Below are 14,743 nucleotides of genomic sequence, written 5' to 3'. Positions count from 1 at the left end.
TAAGGCGTTTGATAAAGTTTCCCATGGCAGGTTGATGGAAAAAGTGAAGTTGTATGGGGTTCAGGGTGTACTAGCTAGATGGATAAAGAACTGGCTGGTCAACAGGAGGCAGAGAGTAGTGGTGGAAGGGAGTGTTTCAAAATGGAGAAAGGTGTCCAGTGGTGTTCCACAGGGATCCGTGCTCGGACCACTGTTGTTTGTGATATACATAAATGATCTGGACGAAGGTATAGGTGGTCTGATGAGCAAGTTTGCAGATGATACTAAGATTGGTGGAGTTGCAGATAGCGAGGAGGACTGTCAGAGAATACAGCAAAATATAGATAGATTGGAGAGTTGGGCAGAGAAATGGCAGATGGAGTTCAATCCAGGCAAATGCAAAGTGATGCATTTTGGAAGATTTAATTCAAGAGCGGACTATACGGTCAATTGAAGAGTCCTGGGGAAAATTGATGTACAGAGAGATCTGGGAGTTCAGGTCCATTGTACCCTGAAGGTGTCAACGCAGGTCGATAGAGTGGTCAAGAAGGCATACAGCATGCTTGCCTTCATCGGATGGGGTATTGAATACAAGAGTCGGCAGGTCATGTTACAGTTGTATAGGATTTTGGTTAGGCCACATTTGGAATACTGCGTGCAGTTCTGGTCGCCACATTACCAGAAGGATGTGGATGCTTTAGAGAGAGTGCAGAGGAGGTTCACCATGATGTTGCCTGGTATAGAGGGTGCTAGCTATGAAGAAAGGTTGTGTAGATTAATATTGTTTTCATTGGAAAGACGGAGGTTGAGGGGGGACCTGATTGAGGTCTACAAAAGTATGAGAGATATGGACAGGGTGGATAGCAACAAGCTTTTTCCAAGAGTGGGGGTGTCAATTACAAGGGGTCACGATTTCAAGGTGAGAGGGGGAAAGTTTAAGGGAGATGTGCGTGGAAAGTTTTTTTACGCAGAGGGTGGTGGGTGCCTGGAACGCTTTGCCAACGAAGGTGGTAGAGGCGGGCACGATAGCATAATTTATGATGCATCTAGACAGATATATGAACGGGCGGGGAACAGAGGGAAGTAGATCCTTGGATGACACTAAAATAGGTGGAATAGTAAGTTGCAATGAGGAAATTAAAAATTTGGGTTCAGTGTCAAAATTTGGCAGATGTGTGAGGTTATTGGGAAAAAAAGAATTGGGTACTCTAATTTTTTTTTAAGTACATAATAAGTCTTGGATGAATGTATGTGACAATGCGACAGTAATACCCTTATCTCAAAGTCCTGGTGAGCACCTCTGCAGAAGAAGTAGTGAATGCAATATCTGTTAAATGCATTAATGTTTGTATGGAAGTCTTTCTTGGCAAATCTCAAAGCTAGAGTACAATTTAATATTTGGTGAACTTTGGAATTAGTCAGATGGAGGGCATGTGGAACTGAAAAAAAATCACAAGATTTGTTTGTGGGCTGAGGGATCGCAATGTGCAACTAGTCCCATACCTCGTCAAGGCGTTGCAGGCAGCATGTAAAAAATGCGACCTACTCATGACCATGACTGTGTCATCCAGCCCAGCTTTGAAAATGCTGTTTACTGGCGATAGGCTAAACTGAAGACACTGGTGTGTGTGTGTGGCTAGCATGGGTTACAGCTAGCCTGCATTTCTTAAAGGTAGCCTGCAACTCATTAAAGGGGGTGAGACCACATTTGGAGTATTGCGTGCAGTTCTGGCCACCTTATTATAGGAAGGATGTGGAAGCATTGGAAAGGGTGCAAAGGAGATTTACCAGGATGCTACCTGGTTTGCAGGATAGGTCTTATGAGGAAAGGTTGAGGGAGCTAGGGCTTTTCTCTTTGGAGCGGAGGAGGATGAGAGGCGACTTAATAGAGGTTTATAAGATGATGAGGGGGATAGAGTGGACGTTCAGAGACTATTTCCTCGGGTGGATTTAGCTATTACAAGGGGGCATAATTATAAGATTCAGGGTGGGAGATATAGGAGGGATGTCCGAGGTAGGTTCTTTACTCAGAGAGTGGTTAGGGTGTGGAATGGACTGCCTGCTGTGATAGTGGAGTCGGACACTTTAGGAATTTTCAAGCGGTTATTGGATAGGCACATGGAGCACACCAGAATGACAGGGAGTTGGATAGCTTGATCTTGGTTTCGGGGGCCGAAGGGCCTGTTCTATGTTCTATGCCTTCGGACAGCAGCAGCTGCTGGGAAATGTTTGTAAAAGTATTCTAGAGGACGGCTACTAACACTGCCAATGGAGCAGTAGACCAGAGAGAGGGCTCCCAGGTTTTCTGATGCAGCAATGGAGTTCTTAATCCAGGAGTTCGAAAGGAGGAGTGAGGAGGCCAGGAGGCCCTCCAGTCAGGTACCATGAAAGGGACGGGAGCAGGTTGCCACGGTTCCAGGTAAATTTCTCGAAATCAATTGCTCGAAAGCTAATTGCTCGAAGTCAATTGCTCGTAAAATCATTTCTCGAACTATCAATTGATCGAAAGATAGATTGCTCGAAAGCCGACATTCATTCCTTAAACGATCACTAATAAATATTTAAATGTTAATTACCAATTCTTTCAAAGAAATTCACTCTTTAAACGATAACTAATAAATAATTAACCGTTAAACACCACTGCTAAATACCATTAATTCTGGAAACTTCGAACCCTCAAGATGGATATAAGTTTCATAGCGAGCGAAAAAGGAAAGAAGAAATTGTGTTTGGATGGTCACCTATATATTAAGGACAAAGCGATGAACAATAAGATATATTGGAAATGTGAAATGTCCAAAACAAGAAAATGTTGTGCGCGTGTTATCACTACTGATGATAGTATCATGAAACAAAGTGGGAATCACAACCATGCAGGAGACGCTGCTGGAATTGAAGCTACTAAAGCAATGGAGAAAGTGAAAGAACATGCGATGAATAGTCGAGATACACCGCAATATATTGTATCATGTGCCTCAATAGAGGTAAGTGGTGCTGCAGCTGTGAAGCTCACTTCAGTAGAAAATATGAAAAGAACCATACGCAATACACGCGCAAGAAAGAATGTTGGATATGCTTTGCCTAATAGTTACCTCGATCTTGATATCCCTGAAGAGTTTACAAAAACCAGCAAAGGAGATTTATTCCTTATTTATGACTCTGGTCCCACAAATGGTCGTATATTAATTTTTGCAACCCAAAAGAATCTCGATATCTTAGTACGTTCGGAGCACTGGTATGCTGATGGAACATTTAAAACTGTGCCCTTGATTTTTGCTCAATTGTATACAATACATGGTGTGAAATCAGGTAATGTTATACCCCTTGTATATGCACTGCTACCTAACAAGACTGAAGAAACGTATAGGAAGTTCCTGATGGCTTTAAAAGAAAAAATCCCTATATTCCAGCCATTGACAATAATGATTGATTTTGAAATGGCCATGGTTAAGGCCATAGAACAAGAATTTCCAATGTCTAAATGTCGTGGGTGTTTTTTTTCATTTTTGTCAAACCCTTTATAGAAAAATTCAAGGAAGTGGCCTAAAGCTTATATACGACACCAATGCCGAATTTGCTTTTAAAGCTCGTCTCTTATCTGCATTGGCATTTATACCGATACCCAATGTTATGGTAACATTTGAATCTTTAACTGGAAATGAGATTTTTCCAGATGAACTTCAAGGAGTAGTGGATTACTTTGAAGATACGTGGATTGGTCGGCCGTATAGACACAACCGTAGACGTACTCCTATATTTAAACATGAAATGTGGAACTGTTTCGATTACGTCAAAGAAGGATTGCCGAAAACGAACAATTCTATTGAGGGATGGCACAACAGTTTCCAACATCAACTAAGTGCTTGTCATCCGTTGATTTGGAAGTTTATAGATGGCTTAAAGCGAGAGCAAAGTTTACACGAGTTGCAAATCGGACAATTTGTGGGAGGTGTGAGCACAGCTGGGAGCACAACGATTACAGGATATTGTATCAAAATATAACGAAACGGGAAATGTAGAAGAATATTTAAGAAGTGTTGCACACAATATTGCATACTAATGGAGTAGCCAACATATATTGGCAATCCTGAATTTTAACTTTATTTTTTTCTTACTAAAATCTTTTAAACTTTTTATAAATTGTAAAGACTAATAAAATTATGAATTGTAATTGTTGGTATTATTTATTGAACCAATTAATTGTTTTTATTTTCTTACAAAAATTAGTTGCTTTTTTATGTAATGAACCTTGTTCATCTTGGGTATTCCTTTTTTGAAGTACTGCTTTTCGAGCAATCTATCATTCGACCAATTGATAGTTCGAGAAATAATTTTTCGAGCAACTGACTTCGAACAATTAGCTTTGGAGCAATTGATTTCGAGAAATTTACCGGATACCGGTTGCCACAGAGGTCAATTCAAGAAGTCTGATCCAAAGGACTTGCTTGTGGTGCTGGAAAAAGTTTAATGAACTCACATAGCCAGTCAGTAAGTGCACCTTAAAAAGATGCCAAATCCGAAACACTGCTCCACCAACCGCACACACTGCTCAATGCACCACACCCTCATTATTCAGCCATCAACAGTCATGCCTAAAATTTAGATGCTCCACTCCAACCTCATACATCTCTCAATGCTGCAAGCCATAGATGCAACATCCTGTAGTTTCCACAAATTTCTAGCTATTCAGCCAAAATAGATACATCACACACACACACTTTCCAACCCATTCACTGCGGTTCTTCCTTGTCAGGTACACATCAGGCAAGGTTGCACTTAATATAAGGCAACAACAGAGAATGGTCAGGTAACAGGCTTGCCTGCATCTCCTTGGAGAACATAATGCTGAAAATTATTGAGCCGGCAATGACTTGAGGCCAATTCAGCGACTGACAACATGCAGGTTGATGGTACATTTAGCTCCTTCTCACATTCTACTTCACGTTCACCCTGCATATGACATGAAGTTCATACTGCATATGGTGTGACCATGGATCTCTTGTTTTTAATGTCATCCTTCTTACATTTAAACACTTTCCGTCTGCATTTCTGCTTTCAAGTCTCCAAACTTTGCCATCGAGCCAGCCAGTGTAGGCACATCATGAAGGTCAAGAGCAAACATTTGAATAAGAAGCGGCACGGGGGCACAATGGTTAGCACTGCTGCCTCACAGCAATAAGGACATGGGTTCAGTTCCTGCTTTGGGTGATTGTCTTGTGGAGTTTGCACATTCTCCCTCTGCCGGTGTGGGTTTCCTCCGGGTGCTCCAGTTTCCTCTCACAGTTCAAAGATGTGCAGGCTAAGTGGATTGGCCATGTTAAATTGTCCCTTAGTATCCAAAGATGTGCAGGCTCGATGGATTGATAAATGCACGGGTTACAGGGATAGGGCAAAGGTGTGGGCCTAGTTAGGGTTCTCTTTCAAAGGGCCAGTGCTGACTCGATGGGCCGAGGGCCTCCTTCTGCACTGTAAGAATTCTATGAAAGCAACATCACCTAATCTCTGGATAAAAGCAAATTACTGTGGATGCTGGAATCTGAAACCAAAGAGAAAATGCTGGAAAATCAGCTGAGATTTTCCAGCATTTTCTCTTTGGGATCACTTCATCTCAAACTTGCAACCACTGGCTCAGATACTGGCATTGTTCATACCTTAGACAGCAGTATTGAAACGGGATCACCACACGTTGAGTCATTGGGTACAAGTAGACTGTGGCCAAGTGGAAACATATATATGCCAAGACCCCAGAAGGCAAAGTTGCAGATAAGTCCTGCTGCAGAGGAAACAGATGATGAACTCAGTAGGGTGGAACACTGAAGGGAATGCACACTGAGCTGCTTGGATATGAGCCAGATGTCACTCTGAAAAAGCACGCAGGAATCTGGCTCCACCATGGGAGAAGTCATTATGCAGGGTTTTGGGGTCCATTCTTTCCAGTGTGTATGTGGTGGTCAATTCCATGATAACATTTCAAGGCCCACCCATGATGCAGCATCTGATGGCCAATGTCACAACCTCCATTGTGGCACAGGTGATAACCATAGGAAGTCCCAGTGCTGCAGTGAAAGCTCAGACTAAGTTCCTCGAGCTGTTCAGGTACAGAATGCTGCCATTGTAGCTGCAATCTCAGTGCTCAAAGGGGCTTTCGCAGCCTAACAACAATCTGCGCTCCGTCATATTGCTAGGTTTGTTATGTTAGTCCCTGGGGAGAGTAGCAATAACTCATGAGCATGAAGCTGCTGCTTTCTCTCAGAGTGACAGCACTATATGCTTCTGATACCAGAGGTGCTAATGGGACCAAATGTTACAGCACTGATCTTTTTGAATCCTGACATTCCCTTGTCAATACATACATTGAGAAAATTTGTGTGCAAATATTGTCTCTTTGCATAAGATCAAGGAAGTTCCCAATAGACATATTAAACATAGATGTTAGTTATTCAGGGCTTTGCTCGACTTGATTATTTTTCTGTTTTTCAGGTTCAACACACTCAAATTCCACACTGCCCAAAGAATTATAGGAGAAAAACAAATGGTGGCTTGAGCCTCTCAGCATGCATGTTATTGTATTGGCTTAAAAGGGTAAGTTCAGTATATTGAAGACAGGTGTGTCGCATTATACAAATATACAGCATGTAAAGAGTTAATGTTATGTTAAGCCTAGCCACTAGAGGGAACTAAGGGACAGTGCTATATATTTTACAGGCTCCTGCACTTCTGGGAAGATTATTATTAATAATAATAATAATAATCGCTTATTTGTCACAAGTAGCTTCAATGAAGTTACTGTGAAAAGCCCCTAGTTGGAGGTTGGAGCTTGAGGAGATTAGATTCATAATGTATTGCAGAGTTAATTAAAATATAATTGTTATAGTTAATAGATGTAGATAGTGCTAGTGAATGTGGTTTCACTAGGGTAGCATGGTAGCATGGTGGTTAGCATAAATGCTTCACAGCTCCAGGGTCCCAGGTTTGATTCCCGGCTGGGTCACTGTCTGTGCGGAGTCTGCACGTCCTCCCCGTGTGTGCGTGGGTTTCCTCCGGGTGCTCCGGTTTCCTCCCACAGTCCAAAGATGTGCGGGTTAGGTGGATTGGCCATGCTAAATTGCCTGTAGTGTCCTAAAAAGTAAGGTTAAGGGGAGGGTTGTTGGGTTACGGGTATAGGGTGGATACGTGGGTTTGAGTAGGGTGATCATGGCTCGGCACAACATCGAGGGCCGAAGGGCCTGTTCTGTGCTGTACTGTTCTAATTCTTATATGTATGTTTGCTATTTGGAATAAGTGTTAAACTCACATTTAGTAGTGTTAAAATAAAGTTAGTTTATTTCTTTAAAAAGAGCTTTGTGCATCTTTGTGATCACTACGTCTACCATCCTGGAAACCCCTCACAAAGATCACCACAAGAAGGAATACATGGTCTTATTATTTACTGAGATATAATGGTATAAGATGTACCAATCTCAATGGTTTTGAGATCTCAATAGTTTTGACAAAGAGTCATCCAGACTCGAAAAGTTAGCTGCCTTCTCCACAGATTCTGTCAGACCTGCTGAGATTGTCCAGTATTTTCTGTTTTTGTTTCAGATTCCAGCATCCACAATAATTATCAATTTCATCAATGCGATTGGTGTTTTGCAATTGACTAAATTATGCAGTGCACTGCCATTAGAAGTGACAAAACCAGATGCTGAGTCGGAAAATATGCTGTGTGATATTAGAACTTGAAACAATACTCATTATGCTGAACTCCGTTTCAATCCACGTATCATTCACGACTCCTCGGGTATTGAAGCAGTTCATGTCCATGCACTGCATCAAAACTTGATCAATATCCAGACTGATCGTGACAAGTAACATTCACACCGCGCAAACGCAAGGCATTGACTTCCTCCAACGAGAGAGAATCAAGTATCCTCCCCTTGATATTTAATGGCATTACCATCCGCTACAGAGCATCATTTTGGGTACAGCGTTATTAGCCTTCACCTATGGAATTGTTTTACTGGCATCTTTTGTGGGTTCTGAGTGTGAGTTTTGGGTGGGCTTTTTCAGTCTCCAAGAGGGTGACCTGTTTTCACAGTTATTACTATTAGCACTGTTCTGCTGAGTTACTGTTAAATTTCATTATATATATAAGGAGTTTCTTCTTTTAAAGAATGTGATTGACTATCTACTTTGTGCTCTCAATTTACCACACAATCGTTGAATTACTTTTTATTCGTTCATGTGATGTGAGCATCACTGGCTGGGCAGCATTTACTGCTCATCCTAATAGCCCTTGAACTGAATGGTTTGCTAGGACATTTCAAAGGGGCATTTAAGAGCCAACCACATTGGGTGTGGATTTGGAGTCACATGTAAGTCAGACCAGTACCAACCTGGCACCCTGGCAGTGCCCATGCCAGCTGGTGGTGCCACATGGGCACCTTGGCAGTTCCAGGCTGGCACCCAGGTGCCATTTTCAGGGTGCTAGGCTGGCACCGCCAAGTGGGAAGTACCATCAGGAGAGTGGGAATTGTTACACATAATAAGCACCCTTGTGCACAACTATTATGATGCCTCTGTCACTTTCTTCCACGATGTGAGCCGACCTCCGAACACTTGGCCCAGCTCTCCAGGCATTCCCCCCTCCCCATTGCAATCACCACCCACTGGCCGTGGGCATGTCCCAGACCTGTGTCACATCCCCTGGGTCATCTGATGTTGGCTGCTACGCGTGTGGTGTTGCGTCCCGCAGTTTCAGACACAGTGTCCATGCATCAAGGTGTGATTGGGATGCTAGGCAATGAGCTACACATGCTATATGGCTCGCCCACCAACGGGATTCCATTTGGGTTGTGTGAAGGGCCCACTTAACCACGATTGCCAATTCTCTATTAGCAATAGCCTTCACCCACATGGCCAGAGGGCTTGGCAGTCGCTGGGCGTTATGGGTAGTTGGTGGGGCAGATGGGCAAGGACAAGGGTTGCCCCCAAAATGGGGACACAAGATCCAGGGGTTGGCATGCTGGTGCTGTGCACATCCCACCCCCCAGCACCCACCCACCCCCACACTCCCATGGTGGCCCACCCCTGTGGTGGATCCCCAACCCTCTCCAAGCACTGGGATGGCATGCCCAGAACCCCCGGGCTCTTTGCCTGTGAGCAAAGATAGCTATTCACCTCCTTCACTCCCCACAGAAGCCCTTTCTCCAGGTTCACGTTTTTCCAAAAGGAGTACTAATCGGCTCCGGCGTGACCACTTGTTGGGGAGGCCGATGAATGATTGGAGGCCATTCGATAAGGGGTGTCTCCAGTTAATTGTATGGAAAGAAGGCTCAAGTGGTGATAATTGGTTTCTTGCCACACTACAGCGAAAGAGAAAGAAAAAACAGGAAGAAAGAACGACAGAGGGCCAAAGCTGAGGCAAATGGACAATCCCATGTGGGTTATAACAGATGCAAAGTCGTTTATTCAAATAGCTAAGGTACTCTATTGAAGTCTGGTAATTTTGAGACACATTTTACAGGATTTAGTGGAACTAATGGTTTTTATTATGTAAAAGAACAGAATTTTGTAGTGAAGAAAAATGTCATTGGATTTTTGGCTTCAAATTTCCTTCAAATGATACTATAGGGGAGTTCGTTTGGTATGGTTGGGAGCTTCTCGGACATTTAGTTGTTGAAATAAGTTCTGGAGATTCTTAAATGATTGATTTAAAAATCGAAGAATCCACAAGTTTAAACAATCCTCTGTTGATCTCTGACAATACATTTGAGGGAGTGTGGTGGTATGATTTGCATAGCTGTCTGCCATTGGTGCAGAACACCGGCTTACCATTGGCCCTGGTCAGTCATGTGCCTCTCGACCGATTGGTTGAGACCAGTCATGTGACGGCTCTCCGATTGGTCGAGAGGCTGAGTTAACCATGCTTCCATACCGAGGTATAAATAGTCAGAACACCCGGCGGTCGTCCATTTACTGTAGTCGACCGCAGGGCTAACGTCTAGCTTATTGAAGCCTAACTTTTGTACAGCAACTCATCTCGCATTTGATTGATGGTTCATCAATTTAATAAGCTAGATTTTTGAAGATGGAGTTCCGGATCAAGCCCGAATGCCTCCGCATCAGCCCGCAAACTCAGAACGCTTCAGAAATTTTTCAACATTGGCTGGCATGTCTCGAAGGATACCTGCCGTCTGCAAAACAGCCCCCCCACCATGGCACAGAAGCTTCACATCCTCCACTCCAGCATGGGCACAGCAGCCTATGCGATGATCAAGGAAGAGAAAGATTACGATGTGGCCATGCTTAAGCTAAATGGACAGTTTCTTAAACCAGTCAACAGAGTATTCGCCCGACATCTGCTGGCCACCAGACAACAGCTCCCCGGTGAGTCATTAGACCAATTTTACCAGGCCCTCACTGTCCTGGGGAGGAATTGCTCCTGCCTCCAAGTTTCAGCCACGGAGCACATGGAACTGCTGAGCAGAGATGCTTACGTGGCTGGAGTGCAGTCCCCCGCTATCCGCCAGCGGATGCTGGAGAAAGATGACCTCAGCTTAACTGAGGCACGGACTCTCGCCACCTCCCTGGAGGTCGCCGATTTAAACGCCGGCGCCTATGTCCCCAGCCGCGCTGCACCACCCTGGGCCTCCTAGCACGCTTCACCACCGCCATCCGCCGCTCCCGACCTCCCTCAGGCCTGCGCCGCGGGACACGCCGACAAGTCCACGGGGCCCTGCTGCTATTTCTGTGGGTTCGCAAAACACACTCACCCGTGCTGCCCAGCCCGCTCCGCCCTCTGTAAGAGCTGCGGGAAGAAGGGCCACTTCTCCTCCATCTGTAAGGCCAAATCGGTCGCTGCTGTACCGCGCAGCGACCGGGGATCCCCCCCCTCCGGGCCCTTGCTGGCCCCTCCAGTACGCCGCGCTGATCTCTCCCCCCCCCCCCCCCCCCCCCCCCCCCACCCCCGGGCCCCTGCGCCCGGCCTGGGCGCCTCCCCCTCTCCTCCGGGCCCTTCCAAGCCCCTCCAGCGCACTGCGCAACTCTCTCCTCGGCGCCCCCGGGTCCCTGCGCCTGGCCTGCGTGCCTCTCTGCCCCCGTTCCCAGCCGCTCCGGTCGGCTCGCCGGCACCGCTAACTCCGCCCCCCTCAACCACGAGGGCCCCGCGGGCGCCCCCATCTTGGGGCGCCGACTCCACGTGCGTGTCCTGGGCGCCGCCATCTTAGGGCGCCGACCCCACGTGCGGATCCTGGGCGCCGCCATCTTGGGGCCTCGACTCCACGTGCGGGTCCTGGGCGCTGCCATCTTGGGGCCCTGACTCCACGTGCGGATCCTGGGCGCCGCCATCTTGGGATTCCGACTCCACGTGCGGATCCTGGGCACCACCTTCCGGGACTGGCACACAAGGTTCTTCCAGCACATACTCGGCCGACGACGACGACTATGGATCTTCTCCACGTCTCGCGGCCATTCAGCACGACCAGTCACGTCCACGCACGCTCGCCAAAACGACAACGCTGATCCACCTCAACGGCCATGAGACGGGCTGCCTGCTGGACTCCGGGAGCACGGAAAGCTTCGTTCACCCTACCACGGTAAGACGCTGCACGCTCCCTGTCCATCCTGTAAAGCACAAAATCGGGTTAGCCTCAGGTTCGCACTTCGTCCGCATCACCGGCTGCTGCATCGCCGACCTCACGGTCCAAGGGAAGGTTTTAAAAAATTATAAACTCCTTGTCCTCCCTGACCTTTGCGCACCGGCACTCCTAGGACTGGACTTCCAGTGCAACCTGCAGAGCTTGACCTTCCAATTCGGCGGCCCTATACCCCCCCCTCACTGTCTGCAGTCTCGCGTCCCTCAAAGTGGACACTCCCTCCTTGTTTGCTAATCTCACCCCCGATTGCAAACCCGTCGCAAAACAGAGCAGACGGTACAGTGCCCAGGAAAGGTCCTTCATCAGGTCCGAAGTCCAGAGGTTGCTGAAGGAAGGGGTCATCGAGGCCAGCAACAGTCCCTGGCGAGCCCAAGTGCTGGTGGTCCGGACTGGGGAGAAAAACTGGATGGTCATCGACTATAGCCAGACCATCAACCGGTTTACGCAACTGGACGCGTATCCTCTCCCCCGTATTTCCGCCATGGTAAACGATATCGCAAAATACAATGTCTTCTCCACTGTGGACCTTAAGTCTGCTTACCACCAGCTCCCCCTCCGCGCGAGTGACCACAAATACACCGCGTTTGAGGCAGATGGGTACCACATCCTCAGGGTTCCATTTGGTGTCACAAATGGGGTCTCGGTCTTCCAACGGGAGATGGACCGAATGGTCGACAAGTACGGATTACGGGCTACCTTCCCGTATCTTGATACTGTAACCATCTGCGGCCACGATCAGCAGGACCATGACACCAACCTCCAGAAATTCCTCCAAACTGCAAAACTCCTTAACCTCACATACAATAAGGATAAGTATGTATTTAGCACCGGCTGTCGAGCCATCCTCAGCTACGTAGTGCGTAACGGAGTGATAGGCCCCGACCCCGAACACATGCGCCCCTGATGAAACTCCCTCTCCCCAATACCCTCAAATCCCTTAAACGCTGCCATGGTTTCTTCGCTTACTACGCCCAATGGATTCCCAATTACGCTGACAAGGCCCGTCCCCTCATTCAAACCACGACCTTCCCGCCATCGACAGAGCCTGCCAGGCCTTTAGCCGCATCAAAGAGGACATCGCAAAGACCACGATGCGCGCCATCGATGAGTCGCTCCCCTTCCAGATCGAGAGCGACGCATCAGAAGTAGCTCTGGCGGCCCCCCGACCCAAGCGGGCAGACCCGTGGCCTTCTTCTCCAGAACCCTCCAGGCTTCCGAGCTCCGCCACCCCTCTGTGGAAAAGGAAGCCCAGGCCATAGTCGAAGCGGTGCGACATTGGAGGCACTATTTGGCCGGCAGGAGGTTTACCCTCCTCACAGACCAACGGTCAGTAGCCTTCATGTTTGATAATGCACAGAGGGCAGGATTAAGAATGACAAGATCTTACAGTGGCGGATCGAGTTGTCAACGTACAACTATGAGATCTTGCATCGTCCTGGGAAGCTCAATGAGCCTCCTGATGCCCTGTCCCGCGGTACCTGTGCCAGCGCGCAAATAGACCGCCTCCGCTCCCTCCACGCGGACCTCTGCCATCCAGGGGTGACCCGTCTCTAGCATTTCATTAAGGCCCGCAACCTGCCTTTCTCCATCGCGGAAGTCAGGACAGTAACCCGTGACTGCCACATCTGCGCAGAGTGCAAACCGCACTTCTACCGCCCCGAGCGCGCACATATGATCAAAGCATCCCGCCCCTTCGAACGTCTCAGCATTGACTTCAAGGGGCCCCTTCCCTCTAACAACCACAACATTTACTTCCTGGCGGTAATCGACGAATACTCCCGCTTCCCCTTCGCCATTCCCTGCCCCGACATGACCACATCGACTGTCATTAAGGCCCTCCTCTCCATCTTCTCCCTGTTCGGCTACCCCGCGAACAGACATAGCGATCCGGGGTCCTCATTTATGAGCGACGAGCTGCGTCAATTCCTGCTCAACAGGGGCATTGCCTCTAGCAGGACGACCAGCTATAACCCCCGGGGTAATTGACAGGTCGAGCGGGAGAATGGTACCATCTGGAAGACCATACCACTGGCCCTCCGGTCCAGAGATCTCCCTATTTCCCGATGGCAAGAGGCTATCCCCGATGCCCTACATTCTATCCGCTCACTCCTCTGTACCGCAACAAATCAGACACCTCATGAACGTCTTCTTGTTTTCCCCAGGAAGTCGTCCTCCGGATCCCATCTCCCGACATGGCTGGCCGCCCCCGGACCCATCTTGCTCCGGAAGCATGTGCAGGTGCACAAGTCCGACCCGTTGGTGGAACAAGTCCAGTTACTCCACGCTAACCCGCAGTATGCGTATGTGGAGTACCCCAACGGTCGGCAGGACACGGTCTCCCTCCGGGACCTGGCACCCGCCGGCGTGCGGCCTTCCCCCCCTTCACCACAGACCCCCCCCCCCCGTTTTTTTTTTCCCAGCGCCCCACCCTGGCCACCCCCTCCTCATCCATGGCGTCTCCACAGCCAGCTCGGATGATGGAGACTGTTCAAGGACCATCGCTCCCGGACTCCAGGACGTCAGCGGAACCACCACCATCGGCTGAATCGACGTCACCTACTCCACTACGGCAGTCTGCCAGAACGTCACGGGCCATGAAAAGACTGTTCGAATCGATTAAAATTACAACAACTCCATGGACTTTGTGTACTATTGTTAATTGTCTGGGCCAGTGGGAAGTCAAAAAAAAATGTAATAAAAGAACAGAAGAGAATTTTTTTTTTCTCTCTCCCTTCTCTGGCTGCTACTCATACCACCAGTTCTCTCCACCCCCCCCCCCCCCCACCCCCGCCCCCGGCTCTCGTTAATACCCCCCCCGGCTTCTTTCTCCGCAAGGGGTGAATGTGGTGGTATGATTTGCATAGATGTCTGCCATTGGTGCAGAACACCGGCTTACCATTGGCCCTGGTCGGTCATGTGCCTCTCGACCGATTGGTTGAGACCAGTCATGTGACGGCTCTCCGATTGGTCGAGAGGCTGAGTTAACCACTCCTCCATACCAAGGTATAAATTGTCAGAACGCCCAGCGGTCGTCCATTTACTGTAGTCGACTGCATGGCTAACTTCTAGCAATTAAAGCCTAACTTTTGTACAGCAACTCGTCTCGCGTTCGATTGATGGTTCAT

The 14,743-nt window shown here is 47.9% G+C and overlaps 1 long non-coding RNA gene across 1 annotated transcript in view; it reads left to right on the top strand.

Moving 5' to 3' along the window:
* The window catches only part of LOC119965119, a 270,840-nt gene extending 264,145 nt beyond the window's left edge, over window positions 1-6,695 (top strand). Inside the window, exon 3 of the long non-coding RNA XR_005460433.1 lies at window positions 6,460-6,695. This is a non-coding gene — a long non-coding RNA (uncharacterized LOC119965119). The remainder of the gene's footprint in view (window positions 1-6,459) is intronic.
* The last annotated feature ends 8,048 nt before the right edge of the window (window positions 6,696-14,743 follow it).

This window comes from Scyliorhinus canicula, chromosome 4 (assembly GCF_902713615.1).
Source record: "Scyliorhinus canicula chromosome 4, sScyCan1.1, whole genome shotgun sequence".
Lineage (NCBI taxonomy): Eukaryota > Metazoa > Chordata > Chondrichthyes > Carcharhiniformes > Scyliorhinidae > Scyliorhinus > Scyliorhinus canicula.
The sequence above is the reverse complement of the archived record's forward strand: the minus strand, read 5'-3'. Positions and strand labels throughout refer to the sequence as shown.